We start from the raw sequence: 15933 nt of genomic DNA on the forward strand, positions 1-15933 counted from the left end.
GGTTTCTGTTGTTTTAAGTTCCTTCTAAGTTGCTGTCAGTTTGGGAATTTAAATACCATGTGTGGGTAGAGTTCCAGTCAATCTGTAGAGGTCCCATTTGGATGCTGAGCATCAGGGTTATTTTCTGATCCATGGAGATATAAAAATGTGCTTTGTGCGAGGGAGGCAGGCAGTGGTCAAGGATACTTGAATCTTTTATGACTTATTTGATAACTGAATCTTTTTTCCTATTGCAGCAATCAGACTAATATAGTTTTCTGATTACTTTCTGAAATCATTCAGCAATTGCAAGTGTTTTAGCACCTTCACAGATTTTGTTATCTGCAATACCAGAATTAAGCATATTAAATAGAAATGAAAGGTAAATATTGCTTGCTTTTCCATTAGAAGTATTTCCCATTTAATTTCTGAGATGTCACCAGTATCTGCATGATGCCGGTATCATACTTAGAGAATGGATTTGCCTGGTAAAACATGAAAAATAAGAGCATAATATAGGTTACAGTTTCAGGCACAAGGAATTGCTCAAATGCATAAACCTGCCTAGGTGATGATCCAGCCCTTCCCAGAAACATGGTTATTTTCAAAGTTATAGAAGAGTGAAGCAAGAGAGTGAGCGTGTGGTAACATGTTCACACCTTCTTTCCATCTGCACCTCCCATCTGTCGAGAGGCACAGGTGGTATTTCTCCAGGTTGATGCTCTTCAGTGGGCTCCTGTCCTCCTCCAGATTTGTGTAACTCTGTTTTTTGCACCCACAGGCTTTTTGTAACCTGTGGCAAGGAGCTCTAGAGATGTTGTGTAATCAGGTATTTTCTGCACTCTCAAAATTTTGTCCAGCTGGAGAGGATTAAATAAAACTGATAGGAGACAGGCTGAGAAATTATCATCCTGCTTGTCTTCTCTGTCCCACCTGGACTTTGGAGCTCTCTGTGGTGCCTCTGATCTGTTGTCTCTCGCTGGCCTGAGGATGACCAGTCGTGAACCCTCCTTGCCCTGCCCTGTGTCCCTCCCAGCTCATCAATTCTGCTGGAGATGGAGGGCACCTGACTCACGCACCGAGACCTGGAGGTGCTCTCTGCGTGGCCCCAGCACCACAAGGACAATTTCTTTATTGTCCTTTGCTTCTCTCCTTATTTTTATTATCACTACTTCTAACTGCAACTGTGCTGAATTTTTCTAAACTATCCCATCTATTAACAATATGGAAAAAATAATTCAAATTCATCTTAGGCAGGATTAGATTTTTTCCATGTGTGTCACTGTATTTTTCCATTAATTACCTGCCAGCTTGCTGCCCAAGTACTGCTCAGTGAGATCCTTCTGAAATTCTTCAATTTTTTTTTTGTTCTAAATAACTCCTTGTCAGCAGCAACATTTTTTGATATCATTATTCAGTATCTTTACAGCTCATTACATCTATTATAACTTTAGCATCCTTTTCCTGAGTAGTAATGGATTGCTCAGAAACCACTATCATGGAAGTAAAGCAAGAGCTGTTCTTGTCTATTTATTCACATTGAATTTAATTTGCCATTATAGAAAATTATGTTGCTATAAAAAACAGAAGATATTTATTTAAACCAGATTTTTAAAAGAAGCAAATAATGAAACACAAGATCTGTTTTGAGATATGAAACTATGAAAAGTGTATTAGGGCAGAATTTGTTATAATAGCTGAGAATTTAGGTTGATATAAAATAAATAGACTATTTAAGAATAACATTGCTTATTTTCAAAACTAGAAAAAGTAAGACCATAAAGCTCATAAAAACCACCTCACAAGCATCTAAAACAGGGTGGGTTTTTTGTCAAAATAAGAAGTTTTACAGCTATTTAATCTCAGCAGGAATTCAGCAGTGGGTTTTTTTTTTTTCAGCAAGTTCATCTAGTTGAGCTCAAAGCAAAATTAATTGAAAGCTGAAAAACTGTTTCAAAATAGGAAAAAATGAATGTGACTTTTCTGCATTCTCATAGAAGTGGGATGTGAGGAGAGCAGTTTTAATGGTTTCAATGTCTTGACTGACCCTGTCGTTACTGATGGCCAGTTCAATTAATTTACCATAGACAATGCCTAAATTAATAAATAAGAAACTTTTTGAATAGCAGTCATGTCTCATTAAGGATTTAAGGACTATACAACCAAAATAATTGTTGTATGTTTTTTATTTTTAAGTTGCTATTGTGCTTTGTATCTGTATTTTTAGACAAAAAAATCTTGATCCCAATTACCTAGGGAAAAAACCACATGCAAAGAATAAATCTTCCACTTATATTGTAAAACAAGAGATTATGAGCTACAATAAAAATTTGCAAACCAGACGTACAGATAAAGTTTATCCACCAGTCCTCAGATAGTACCTCATGTATCTCAGTCTTTTGTTAAGTTTTAAAATGTTGTATCCTGGTGAATGCTAGAAAATAAGAATGACTTGTTTTTTAGATTCAAGTAACTCATACAAGATATGAATAAAATTAATTTGTTTCAATCTGCATCTGACAGAACCTATTGCAACTGATGAAGATTGCAGGTGGTCAGAATCCACCCTTTAGGAGAGAGCTGCTGCCACTGTAGGTGCCCTAATCTCATAATCTTCCTTCCAAGTTTCTAAGCAAAATACCAATAGAGCCAGAGAGTCACACACAATATTGGTTTATGGCAATAGGGTAAATAAAGGCAAATGTCTGGGTACCTGAGTATATTCCGGCTAAATCTTGGTGCAATTTAGCAGCTATTCCAGCTAAACTTAGTTATTGATAACAGAGATCTCCTGATTTGGAACAAACCAGGTAGTCTTCTTGGTAATGGCTCTGACACACCGAACTTGGGCAAGTTTTGATTTTCAGGGACCTTGGTAGTGACATGCAAATGGCTCTCATGCTGCAGCTTCTGCTGGGTGAGGTCTGGCACTAAGAGATTCCTAAATTTCCATAGGCTCCTCCTGGACTCTTTCAGCACTGATCTGATTCCCAGCCAGAACAAATCCACATAAACCCATTGACTACAAAGGAGGCCTGGCCTTGTTTATGCACGTGTGTGTTTTACCTCTAATATAACAGAAACGTGGTAATTGTTCATTTTGATAATTGTTCGTTCTGGTAATGGCTGCTCTTTTTCATCTACCCCCTTTGAAGTATGAATTAACTTTCTTGCTTCTTCTCTGATGAGCTAAACAGGGTGGCCTTCCTGGAGGAGGATTCAATCAACATGCAAATATCAGATTACATGGAGAATAGATGACACCTCTGTCTCAACCTTTGGGAACTTAATTCATGAAGCATTGTAAGCAAAATAATTGCTTCTCTTTTGAGTCTGTAATTGCCAAGTAGACTATATTTGGCATTCAGGGAGAAATTATCACTGTGCTATCAGATAAAAATCTGGAGCTAATGGGAAACACAAAATTTCATGTCAGGGAAATACAAAACAAGGTCATGTAATTTCTGCACATAATTGTGATAATGTAAGGCCTAATTCAGTAAGACCATGAAATTCATCCACTGAACAGAAGTCCTGATCAAACAGGTAATTCTAGGAGCGGATTCTTATTTAAATAACAATAGTGAATAACATTCCTAACTAGATTTAAGTTGGGATAACAAGGCACAGTGGTAAGCATTCAGATAAGACACATTGGATTTGATCATAAGATGCATATGTAGATAATAATTTAAAAGTTTCAGGGAGTCAGGTGACTTGGTTTTGTGACATACAGCTTTTTAAAGCAAAATATAAGGACTGACTGATTAGGGAGATAGTATCTCAATTGCTGATTTGAGGCAGAACTTGAGAGCAGATGTGCTCACCCCAGATCAGTGATGTAGTATAATCCGGCAGGATGCTTTTGACTGTGGTATTTTTGTGGACAGACCAGATCAAGGAGATGGAGCTTCTCTTAAAAAGCAGATTAAACATGTAAAACCAAAAAATACCCCACATTTTAAGCAAAGAAAATGTGACTAGAACTACAATGTAAAGGAAGGGTGTTAAATGTTGAAATCTCATGTGCTAAACTTGCCAAAGCAAAATACCTGTAATGCTGTTACCAGCTTCAAAACAAGCCTTGTGTTGGAAGTGTTGTCCCCTAAGTTAATGCAGTGCTCCTGCAATTGCTCAGGCAGCAGAACACTGACAAAGCTGACTTTTTTTTAAAGATGAGGAGGAGAAAAAAAATATCTCTTAATATAAAACAGGAACAAGAAATTGCATGGGATAAAATAAGAGATAAGGACTACTGTGCAGGTTCTGCCTGTCTGGGTGGCTTGGAGCAGTTCGGAAAGGACGGTGTCCTTCCCTAGGGGCAATGCCCACCAGGCAGCAGGAAGGGATAATTGGATAATTGCAGGTGCATGAGGATGTGTGAATGAATGTGGGGACAGGTGGAATCACAGCTGTGGTAAGAGCACTGCTGGAAACAATTCCCATGCCCAGCTCTCCCAGCCTGGCAGCTGGTGGCAGGGAGGGGACAGCTCCTAGCAAAGGCACCCGGCTGGCCACACTGCACATGGCTTGGCCCTTGGGGATGACAAGGTGAAGTGCTTGGCAAGGGTGAATAAGGTGTCTGTGTGCACATCAAAGGAGACAATCTGCCACAGCAGCTGGGAGCCAGTGACTGGGGCAGCTTGGTGTCCAATACTGAGCTCACCCGCCTTAGTGCAGAAACATGCTCTGTCTTTCCATGTATGATGTCCTGACGTGCCACAGCTGCAATCCTTCTGTCAGGAGGCAGAAGCACCTCTTTTACTCTGCTTTTATTGCCACTTGATACAGGCCATGGAAATGAGCATGGCCATGCCTTGGACTAGGTGAGGGAGTAAGCAAGCTCTGCCACCAATGCTGCCCATTGAGAGGTAAGATTGTCCCTTAGAGAGAGATTTTCATGGCTATTAGATAAATCTAGTTAGGTTTCCTTGTGCTTACATTTATGAGTGTGTTTGAATGAAGAAAAGGCACGCTCCTGTTTCAGGATTCCCTTGCTGCCTGGGCACTGTGTGTCTCTGCCTGCCCCTCAGCCACGTGTTGGTACCTGCTGGGAGAGCCACAGCCCTGCCCAGCTGAAACTGCAGCTTCTCACACAACAGGACCCCAAGTCAGGGCATCTGGATGCTACCATAGGGTCAACAGCAGCCTATGGGTGGAGGTGGACAACACAAAATTTGGGAAAAAGAGATGTTGATATGGGACATCTACTGCTGCACTCCTGAATTTCAGAAACCGATATCTTCTGCATACACACACAGCTCTGTAACTGGGATTATTGACAGGACTGACAGTGCTCTCACAGTATTGGAGTGACATTGCAGTAATCTTCATCTCTTTCATTACCATCTCCAGAAATAAAGGATATCTTATGTTGGCATCTGCATTATTTGCAAGATGTTCTCACTATTCATCACAATAATTTTGTTTTTTCCCTCTTTCCTCTTCTCCTCTTCTGTGTATAAATGCAGCATATTATCTAGGTTCCATGATTTTCTTCCCCTTATTGTTTCTCAGAATTGTATTTCCCCATAAGACTGCCCATGCAGTCTGATATTGCTTCCTTTCTGAGAGTATTAGATTTCTCAACAGATGAAATATGGACACTATTAGATGGCATTGACTTTTTTAAAGCTGTAAGTACTGGCTGATAAAATCAGTAACACAGATCATTTTAAGTGACCTTTCATCCTAATAATTCTTTGGCTTTGTCTGATACGGAAATTAATTTTACATAATGTGAGAAGATATATGTATGGAGTCTTGCAAGAGCATATTTTCTTCTGAGTTACTGAAACTCGCAGCTGTATTTTCTCTTTGAAGTTTGTGTCATTCTTTGTGGTAAATGACTGAAGATGCTCTCTGGCTCTCTGTGTTAGAATTTTGTGCAGTGGCAGATGTGGCTAACGTGCTGTGTAGGTATGGTGGTCACACTGTGTGAGTTTTATAACTCTGTGAGGGTCTGCAGGAGGCATCTGTGGCTGGCCCTGCTTGGCTGTTTGAAAGGGTTTCTTGTCAGAAACAGCAGCACCTCAACCACAGTGATGTCAGTAAGGGTGATGCTGTGAAGGTGGGGTGGCAAAGGGGCCTCTGCAGTGCTGGAGTCCTCTCCAAGGCTGTGACAGCAGCTGGAGAAGGCATGTGTGGCTGAGGATGAGTGTGGTGGGATGAAGCTGTGTGCCCAGGGACTGTGCTGTGCAAAGAGATCCAGCAACTTGTGATCTCCAAGGAGAAAGCTTTGCATAAAGAGCTGAAAGAAGGTCCAGCACATCTGTAACCCAGAGGTGTTGGGTTTTCTTCGTTTACCATAGACAGATGGGTGGAGTAGATCCCCAAATCCAGAAAAGCCAGTGCCCAGCCTCCTCTGGAAAGGAGCTGCAGGTACTCAGTAAGGGGAAGACAGAGCTCCCACTCTTGTCCAGAGACCATTGTGAAAGGGGACACGTGAAAGAGGACTGGGCTGGGAAAAGCGTCCTGCGGCATTGGGATTGGGGTGGGAATGGAGGCAGAGTGCAGCTACTGCTGCTGCTGGAGAGGGACTAATGACACCTGCTTTATGTGAGCCATGGAGGGGGACAGAGCAGCTGGGGGAAAGCTGTGCTGGTGACAGAGCAGTGATGTTGTTAATTCATACCGTGGTAACACTCAGAGGGCAACTTTTGAGTGTCTGTTCTGTTGAATGCTGGGTGAACATGTAATTGCCATCAACAAATGAGGACAAATGTCAGCTTTGCTTTGAGGCTAGAACACCCTTTAAATGGGGGTAAACTAAAGCCATGAAAGGCCCAAATTACTTGAAAATGTCATGTTCTGCAGTATGGTGCAGGGTAATACAGAGAAACATCTTTTGTGGGTAACTGAGCATGGAATCCTAGAGCTGTAACACATGACCATGGAAGGTCTTCCATCAGCTTCTAACTTAATCTTGCATTTTCTATTTTCAGAAACTGTAACTGGGCATTTTAAAGGGGCTAAAGATGACTGCTAGCACCAAAATTTGACTTTTTTTAAAGGCACTTGAAATAAACCTTGTTTAGTGTCTAATCTTTTATTTTACTAAATATGAATATTATTCCTGGTAATTTATATTTCATCACCTTTTCTCTGTGCTTCCAGACTCTTGGAGGAGAAGAATATTTAAATTTTCACAGCTGTGTGAATTTAGAATTACTAAACAATTTCCATTCTCAACTCCTGTTTTCAGTTGATTCCTCCTTATCAAATAAGATTGAATCCAAATTAATGACATATTATACTACCTATCCCAGAGGTTCGTGGCTTTGCAAGCTTCAGCAAATTTGATCCATCAAATTTGGAAAAAGCCTGACACGAACCAGTTTAATTTCCTTAAGTCAGAATTCTTGGATCTCTTTAGCCTGAACTGCAGGGCCTCATTTTGGAGCAGGAAATGAACTCAGTAGGAGAGTTTGGTTTGCAACTGGAACAGTTTTCATTTTTCCCTCTCCTCAAATGTGGCCAAGACATAAACCTCTGTAAAGAAAAAAAAAAAAAACACTATTTCACTTACACTTGAGATATATGGTGCTGAGGGTGAGTTCTCAAGTGATTTCATCTCTGGATTTAAGGCTCCAGCCCAACATAATCTCAGGAATTCTTCCTCTGTAATCGGGCTTGGAAGCCAAGGATGAAGGAATGCCACACTTGCAGTTCAGGCATATGGATGCATAAGGCAAAGCTGTGAAAAGCAGGTGGAGACAGACTAGTGAGTGGAGAACAGATGTAGAGATAGACAGGGTAATCTGGATGGTAGGAATAGGAGCAGGGTAAAAAGCACAGTAAGAAGCTGAAATGTGAAGCAAGAGAAGACAGTGGGGTGGGGTTGTAATCAATGGAACATAAGACCTTCTAAGACAAAATTCAGGATGGGTGAGTTTCTTCAGCATGCTCCCCAACAAATGGACTGGAAATAACACCAATTAAAATGTGAATGTCCTCCTGCATAGAAGGTGAAGGTTTGCTGTCAGCTCCATGAGCTGAGTTTGAAGGGATTCACAGATCGAAGCAGCCCAGTGGGGTAAGGGCTGCTTTGGGATGGAGCATAGGGGTGATTGAGGTATCTCACACACACAAGAGATGATGGCTGGTGCATCAGAGGGAAGCAGAAAAGGCCTGAGACATTCCAGTACAAGGTCTCCTCAGGCACTGAGTGGGACAAGCCACCACAGAGGAGCACTGCTGCCACATTAAGCAGATGAGTCTCTAGTGATAGCATTTGAACAATACCATCAAAATGCTGGCAGACATGTTTCAGAACACTCTAATATCTTGTATAATATCAGCTAAGGAATGAATTGCTTTTCCAAGCTTCATCAAGAGAACTGGGACAGATTGGCAGAGCACATCATACTGCAGGATGTGTGACACTTTGAAGGAGGGGAGTACAGGAGACAGGATAGACTGAATTTAATACCTTTTGTATTAACCCTGACAGCAGAAAATAGAGCTCTGTGTGTTTCTATGCTAAACCTGAAGTGATCCATTCCCCATATATGCTGAACCCTAGCACTTATTGCCATCTGGGTTAAGGGTCTGCTTTTCTCCTTGAGGGAAGGACTGTGAAGGGTTGACAGCACTTGAGCAGGGTTAATGCCGAGACATAATTAAAGGACAAGGCAGGTATTAAAATTAGTGGGTAGACACAGGGCATTGATCACAGGAAAGTGACATTCCTGCAGCTGGAGCAGACTGAGTGTGATACCTTAACTGGGAGAAGAAGGGAAAAGCTGGCAAAGGAGTAAGGGATGCAGTGAGTCATGAAGGAAGGAGGATGGGGGGGGTGTGGAGTGCTTTGTGCTTCCATTCAGTGCCAGGGAGATGTGAGCAGCAGTATTTCATTTGTAAATGACTGATGCAGGCTTGGTTTGAAGAAGTAGCCTTGAATCTCTGCAAAGTATTTTTTGGAGCTAACATTTGCAAGAGCAGTACATTTCCAATATGAGATCAGTGCTCTCAAATCCAGCTGAGGAGGCTTTTGTGGAAGGTGATTCACCTTGCAGGGAGATCAGGTGCACCCTTGTTGGGGAATGAGGGCCAGGAGACCACTGAGCAGTTTCAGCAGGCCCCCAGAGCACACTGAGGGGCTGTTGGCTCTCAGACCTTTCTGGAGTGCAGTTATGACATTCCCACATGGAAGGAACCTCTTCTGTGCTGCCAGTTACACCCTGAGTTTGACCACCTTGATGGGATGCAATACAAACCATCCCATGGTCACTGAATGGTTGTTTGTAGACTGTTAAAAAAAATAATGATTTTTTAAGAGCAAACTCAGTTAATTGAATTTACTTACTCATTTGGAAATTTTTCCTGAAGCCTTGTTTGAGATCTGCATGCATTTAGTATATGCATGTCTTGTAAGTGCCAGAAGAAATTGAATATGCAGGTCATGAACCAGACCTTTGGATGGCCTCTCATTTAGGGAAATGAACGGATATTTCAAGCAAGACTGAAAAGTTTCCCTCCAGGGAGAGGCTTTTCTGGCAGAAATGGCCTAAACTGTCCTTTTTGATCACCATATCAGTACAAAGAAGTGTGTTGGGGTCTTACTTTTAAAACTGGGCAGGTTTTAAAACCCTCAAATACTGGATTTAGCAGAAACACATAATGTAATCATTTAATGTTAACAATATATTAATGTAAATTTCATATTGAGTGCTGCCTCACCTGCACTTGGACTGAGACTAAAATAGAGAAGTTCCTTGGCCCTGTCCCCTGCAGTCTCAGTCCCCAGGCTGGGACCAAGCTCAGAGTTTCCTTCCTGCAGAGTGAAGGGAGAAGTTGGCATGACCGAAGTCCTAACATGGACCTGGGCAATGTCTTGGTCCCTCTGCATGCAACAGAGCCTTGCAAATATTGTTGATACTATTAATAGTTCCCTCAGTAAAATTATTATTATCACTATGGGCTTTTTCTTGCCTTGCAAAGGTCTGCATTAGAGAAACCAGCCTTGAGACACATTTTCAGTGAAGAAGCAATGTGGTCAACATACCCAGAGAATTTAGGATTCGTCCCAAAGTAACACTATCCTGTAGACAGTTTCCATGGGACATTTTCTTTGAGTACGAATGATCTACCTTGGAAATTATTCTACAACTTTACTCATGTTCTTCATATAAGTAAAAGAACATAAATTATGAGCTTTGGAGTCTGAGTCAGGGCACACAGGTAACACTTGAGAGGGTTTGCAAACTGGTTCTCCTGCTGGCTGCATCATATTTCTATAAATGCCATTTTCACTGCTGATACCATCAACATAGACCTAATGAAGCAACACTGTGTCGAGAGAAGGAAATAAACAGAGAAGGAAAAAAGCTTCAGTTTGGAGATGAAATTTTCTTTTCTTTCTTTTTCTAGTCTCATTAGCTTTGTATTACTCATTTAATTCTGTGGTCACTTTTCAAGATCCCCCTGCAGGGGATTTTGCCTCTTCCCTGGGAAGAAGGTTATGCAGGAATTTTCCAGCTGTGTTCAAGTACTGAGCAAATACAAAATTTAAAAATGAAAAATCTGTATTTTTAAAAAGTGAGAGCCAGACATCTTTCTCAGAGTTGCAGGACATGATAGATGAAGTTTGGAAGGTTGTTATGAACATGAGTGGTGCTGCTGCCTGATCTATTTGTTATGTACTCAATTTGTGGCTTAGTTTTAAATGAAGCTAAATGCCAGCTGTCAATCTAGCTCAGAAATGGTACAAAATCTGGGATTCTGGCTGCAGAACTCGCGTTGCTCAAGGCAACCTGCATTAATAGTCTAAGGTAGCCCATCTTGCTTTTCCTACAGTACACAGTCAGCCATTTGGGTGATCTATATGCTACTGTCTACTGTAAGTGTTGGTGATACTTTCCATGTAGAAAATTCCATCAGTGTGACAGATACTCACTGCCAACACATCAAAATGGAAAGCCTGCTGCAATTCAAATAGAAATATCCTGGGAGGTTCTCAGCTATGTTGAATTAAGGCAGGAAGAATAGATCAAATGTTTTTTTCTGAGCTCAGTTAACTCCATGAGAACAGGACACAGCTGTGAGTCCCTTCAAGGCAGTACACTTGTCTGCCAAGTTAGAAGGCAATTATTCTTCATAAATCTGTCTTTTTAAATCCAGGCAGATCGATTGTCTCGTCCATCCTTTGCCTGTGCAAGCACCCAGAAAGGCTCTTTTAGCACCACCTACAACCAAGCACCCCTCTGTTCAGGAGAGCCCCACCATGGAGGTGATGGAAGCCCTGGCAGCCCTGCACATTCCTTTACAATGGTGGATGTAAAGGTACGTTCATTTTGCTCACATTTTTAGTGCTTTAACCAAGAAGTTCTGGTTTTAAACGTCATCCTGGCTTTAGGCATCTGACCTCTATGCAAAGAAATAGAATACTCCTAAAAATTTATTGTCTAGCTAATAGGCAGAAAAGTGTTACAAGAAGACAGGGTGGTTTCCTTACATCCATGTCATGGTTACATCAGTGTAGAGCTTCCAGAGCTGCACTAAAATTGGCTTGCTTACAAGACAGTCATCTCCTAATAGCCCTATTTTGCCAAATCACCCAGGCTCTGAAAGTCAAAATGGCTTCTGCCCTTCCTGGTGACCTGTAATCATGGGTAGGCATCCAGCAGATCCAGTGAAAGCAAAATCTGTTGTGAGCAAAGCCTGCATAAAAATACGTGCTCATTTTGATCTGAGTAACACGCTGGTGATTTCATGGGGTTTTTCTCTCTTTTCAGATAGAGAGAATGCTTTTCAGAATTTGCAAAGTGCATTTTCAGATTGCTCTGATTGCAGCCATTACTGCTATGGCGTGTCTTCTCTGGCTGACATTTGGCCTAAAACCCCAACAAATGCTATAAGAAAGTGAGAGGAATTGTCATAAATTTTTCTCTCCCATGCTGCAGTGGCACAGCAATGAAAGAAAGGGTGTTCATTTTTCTTCCCTTTGAATTTTATTTTAAAGAACATATTTATATATGTATCTATACTGTTATCATGAAACAAAGCAAGGGAATGAGATGTTTGTCCTTATTAACAAGACTCCAGACAGAATCCAGCAGGAGAAGTGAGACAAGGAGAGATGAGGGGTGGGATGGAACAGATTCAGCAGCAAGCCCTGGGCCAGCTGCTTGGTGGCACTGGGTATGACTGGGGCAGCCTGGAAACACACCCTAATGTAAATACAGTGGAAAAGTATGTTCTTGGTATGAAAAAGTATGGGAAATTCTGCTGGCATGTAGGAAGTTTCTGATTTAACACTTTTGGCATCACAGAACTGTCCTTCAGCTCTTAGTCCCATCTCTGATCACAGTACGACCAACTTAAAAGTTAGGTGATATTGTCCACATTTCACTGAATTTTGAAACTCTAGGATGGAGAAAACACTGCTTCCCTGGATAAGACATCCAGTGCCGGACTATTCACCCTCATGATGAAAATGTCTTGCTTGATTCTCCTGCTGCATCTCTGACTTCTCTCCCTTGTCCTTTCGAGGTGTGTATCTGTGAAGAGGTTAAACACCTTTGAGATGCTTTGTCCTTCTCTGTAACCCACCATGCTATTCAGCAGCAGGAGGCTCCTTGCCTCCAAGAAAGCACATGAAGAAATTAGGCCTGAGCCAGTATATTCATAATAGATTCTGGGAGACTGAAAGGCCATGTGAATCTCAATTTGTGAATAATTTCTGCTGCAAAAGCAGAACAAATTCACAAAAGTGAACAGCTTGGCATTGGCACTTCCAGAACAGGAATTTGAGGGGGTTTTCTTTAATCTTGATTTTGAAGAGACTTAGAGATTGACAAGGAATGATGGAAAGAGAAGAGTTAAGCAACCTGGAAGCTGAATAGCAGAAACTCTGCTCTTATTTTGACCCATCTGTAATTTGTTGTTTATATTTCAGCTCCCCAGAAATGGAGAGAAAAGCAATGAGCATTACTTTCTCAGCTCCAGAGGAGACCAGAGCAAAGCCTGCTGGTGACTTCATGGGGGCTTTGCTCCAAAAGTGCTGAGGTGTCACTGGGCTTAGACAAGAGGGCTTCCACTTTCTCCCAGCATCTCCACTGCAGTGTTGAACTACACTGTTAAACCATGAAAATGTGGAAAGCTGCAGCTGTGAATCCTCTGATAAATCACAGAGGAACAGGGCTAGAAAGAGTCACAAGGGCTCATTTAATTTTTTCTCCAGCCTCAAGGCGGGTTGTACCACTTCATAATTTCCAACCACCCCCTGCTTGACCTGTATGTAGGATGATGGAAATTTCAATGTCCCTAACTGCTGTCCTTACCTGCAGGATTTTTTTTTTTCCCATGCATGCTCTGAATTTTTGCTTGCTTTGATTCAAACTCATTGCTCCTGCTTATGGTAGACATCCATTTATGAAAACATTTTATGTAGATGGGGGATCATATTTCCCTTCAGGCTTCACATATTTAGGCTAAATCCATATTCAGTCAGCCTCTGCTCCTGGGGTGTTTTCTGCCCCTGTTTGGCAGCTGGACTCTCTGCAAGCTCCGCTCCTCAACACCCAGCACATCACTCTGTCTGGTGTGGAAGAGCAATTTCCCATTGCATGGGCTCTTCTCCTGCTATATTCACACTGAAACATCTATGTTTTCAATTGTCATTCTGCCCTTTTCCTGCCCACAGCTCCCACCTGCTTTGCTTTATCCATAAGCTTACAGGCATACTTTCCATTTCTCTATCATCTGAACCCTCAGCAGATGCTCTTCCCTTTAATTGACCCTAATGTTTTCAGACACAAGGGAAAAAAACAGGATGCTTTACCTGCCACCCACTTTAGAACCCTATAAAGCTGAGTTTCAGAGAAATGGATCTTGTTCCCCTTGGAGCAGGAGCCCCACAGCAGAGCTGGGTGCATTTTTGGCTGATCCAGTTATTCTTCCTTCCTCTCTCCATTTGCTTCCTGTCAAGTCAAATAACTCCTGTACCTGCAAATGAAGGAGAGGACATCTGCTTATAGTACACACCTCTCTTGTGCACATTGAATGGCAGTGCCATATAGCAGAGCCTTTTGCTTTGGAAGACACCAATGCTTTTAGTAAATGAAGTCTCTGGAAAATCACAGCTCACCACTATGAAAAGAATCCTTGTTTGATGATGTGCTAAGGCAGTGCCCAGTAACTTTGTCCTGGTAATGAATAATGCCATAGCAGGGAGCTTGTGGGAGCAGAAGCTGACACAGGACAGACCCTCTGCCAATTCACATGTGTCCTCAGTCAGGAGGTAGGACTGGAAGTGCTTGGTCCTGTGCCAAGCAGGACACTGGGCATTTAAACAGCTCCTCTGAAGGAGTGATAATCTCCTTGTTGGTCTGTGAGCAGCCTGCCCCTTCTGGCTTGCATAGAACTGAATTCTCAAGTGATCTGCTGCTGTTACTAAGGAAAAGCAATAAACTCCTGCCTCTCTGTGGGTATGCTCTTTTACCAGAAAACAGCAAATAAATGCAGAGTTGGTCTGGGGGATCCTGTGCAGAGTCTTGTGGAGATCTGTGAGATGCTGAGGGCTCTGGGATTGCATATCTGCCATAAACCAGTCACCCAACACTGGCTCCTCCAGAACTCAATTGAAACATGCCCAGTACACAGCCTGGCTGCATGTGTTAGCACACAAACTATAAAAATCCCACATCTCCCTACCTGAGAGGGATGAGTTAAATGGGCAATCCCAAAGATTCAGCATCTAACTGGGCACAGAAATGACTGGCTTTAAACTTAGGAAAATGAAAGAAAACTTCTGTGTTTGCTTGCTGATGACTCGGCTCAGGGTTAATGTTTTCAAACTTGCCATGAAAGCTATGGACTGGAAATATAACTGGTTAGGAAATTGAAGATCTGTGTGTGCAAGCCACACATTAATTCCAGCATCCGGGCCTTTGAAAAAAGCCTTCATGTGATATGGTCTGCAAAAAACCTGGGATTTTATGAACCGGTAACACAGTAGACATGGCAGTGGAAGCAATGTGCTGAATCACTGCTGAAACTCTTACAGGAAAGGGGACCCAACCCAACAGTTTTAGGAATACACAGTAGACATGGAAGTTGAAGTAGAAGGGAAACAGGTTAAACTAGCATGTAACAAAATATTTCAGAAAATATCACTCCCTATTTACACCTGAGGCATGAATGTTAACCTGAAACAATTGTGCTCCTTTCTTTTATGCTTTCCCTACCAAGCAGTGTTACTGTAGACTTCTTCTCACTTCATCAAGTTATCTGGTAGGGGCTGCTTTCTCTCCCTGGGCTGAATCCACCTCAGGAGGAGCTGTCTGTAAGACTGTGCAATTCTGCCAAGTCTGAATTGAATCCACTATGCTCAGTTGTCCTACTAATGCATCCGTCTTGGGTCCAAGTGCTCTCCTGGTTTGAACTATAATTATCCTAAAACTAGATTTTTCTAAATTTCATTCCCTTGTAGCTTTTTATAGTTCTGTGAATTAATTATTCAGAGCTGTAGAAGTTCTCAGCAGTGCTTTTCCATAGCTTTTATGGACATGGATGCATTTCACTCATATAGAGCAGAGAACTTCAGATGGGGACAAGGGAAAGACTTTGTCCAAATGTTAATCGTGCTGAGTTCAGCACGCTCTCCTCTGACACCATCTTCTTGAATCTTTTGAGGCACAGATAATCTCTGAGGCTAAAAGTGTCTGTATTCCCTCCCTGGCTTTTTTAGGCTTTAAAGTCTCCCTTTCCCTGTTTCAGGTTGGTGCCACCTGTAGCACTGTGGGGCACCTGGGGCTGCTGTGAGCATGAGGAGCAGGGTGGCTGCAGAGCTGAGCACTGCCAAAAGCACCTCCACATTTTGGCTGGGGTGGGGCTGGGGTGCACTGGAGACTGGAGGACACAGGTTTCTAGCCTGGAACCAGAAGCTGGGGAGGAGAAGTCAGCAATCTCATTTTGCTGCTGAGGGACAGTGGGTGTGTGTTTGGGAATGGC

The 15933-nt window shown here is 42.2% G+C and overlaps 1 protein-coding gene across 1 annotated transcript in view; it reads left to right on the forward strand.

Annotated features, from left to right (window-relative positions):
- The window catches only part of HPCAL1 (hippocalcin like 1), a 255446-nt gene that overhangs the window by 163857 nt on the left and 75656 nt on the right, over positions 1 to 15933 (forward strand). Inside the window, exon 2 of the mRNA XM_064707714.1 lies at positions 11101 to 11262. The gene's annotated coding sequence lies outside the window, so the exon portion shown is untranslated. The remainder of the gene's footprint in view (positions 1 to 11100; positions 11263 to 15933) is intronic.

The sequence above is a fragment of the Zonotrichia leucophrys genome, chromosome 3, assembly GCF_028769735.1.
Source record: "Zonotrichia leucophrys gambelii isolate GWCS_2022_RI chromosome 3, RI_Zleu_2.0, whole genome shotgun sequence".
In the NCBI taxonomy this organism is placed as follows: Eukaryota; Metazoa; Chordata; class Aves; order Passeriformes; family Passerellidae; genus Zonotrichia; species Zonotrichia leucophrys.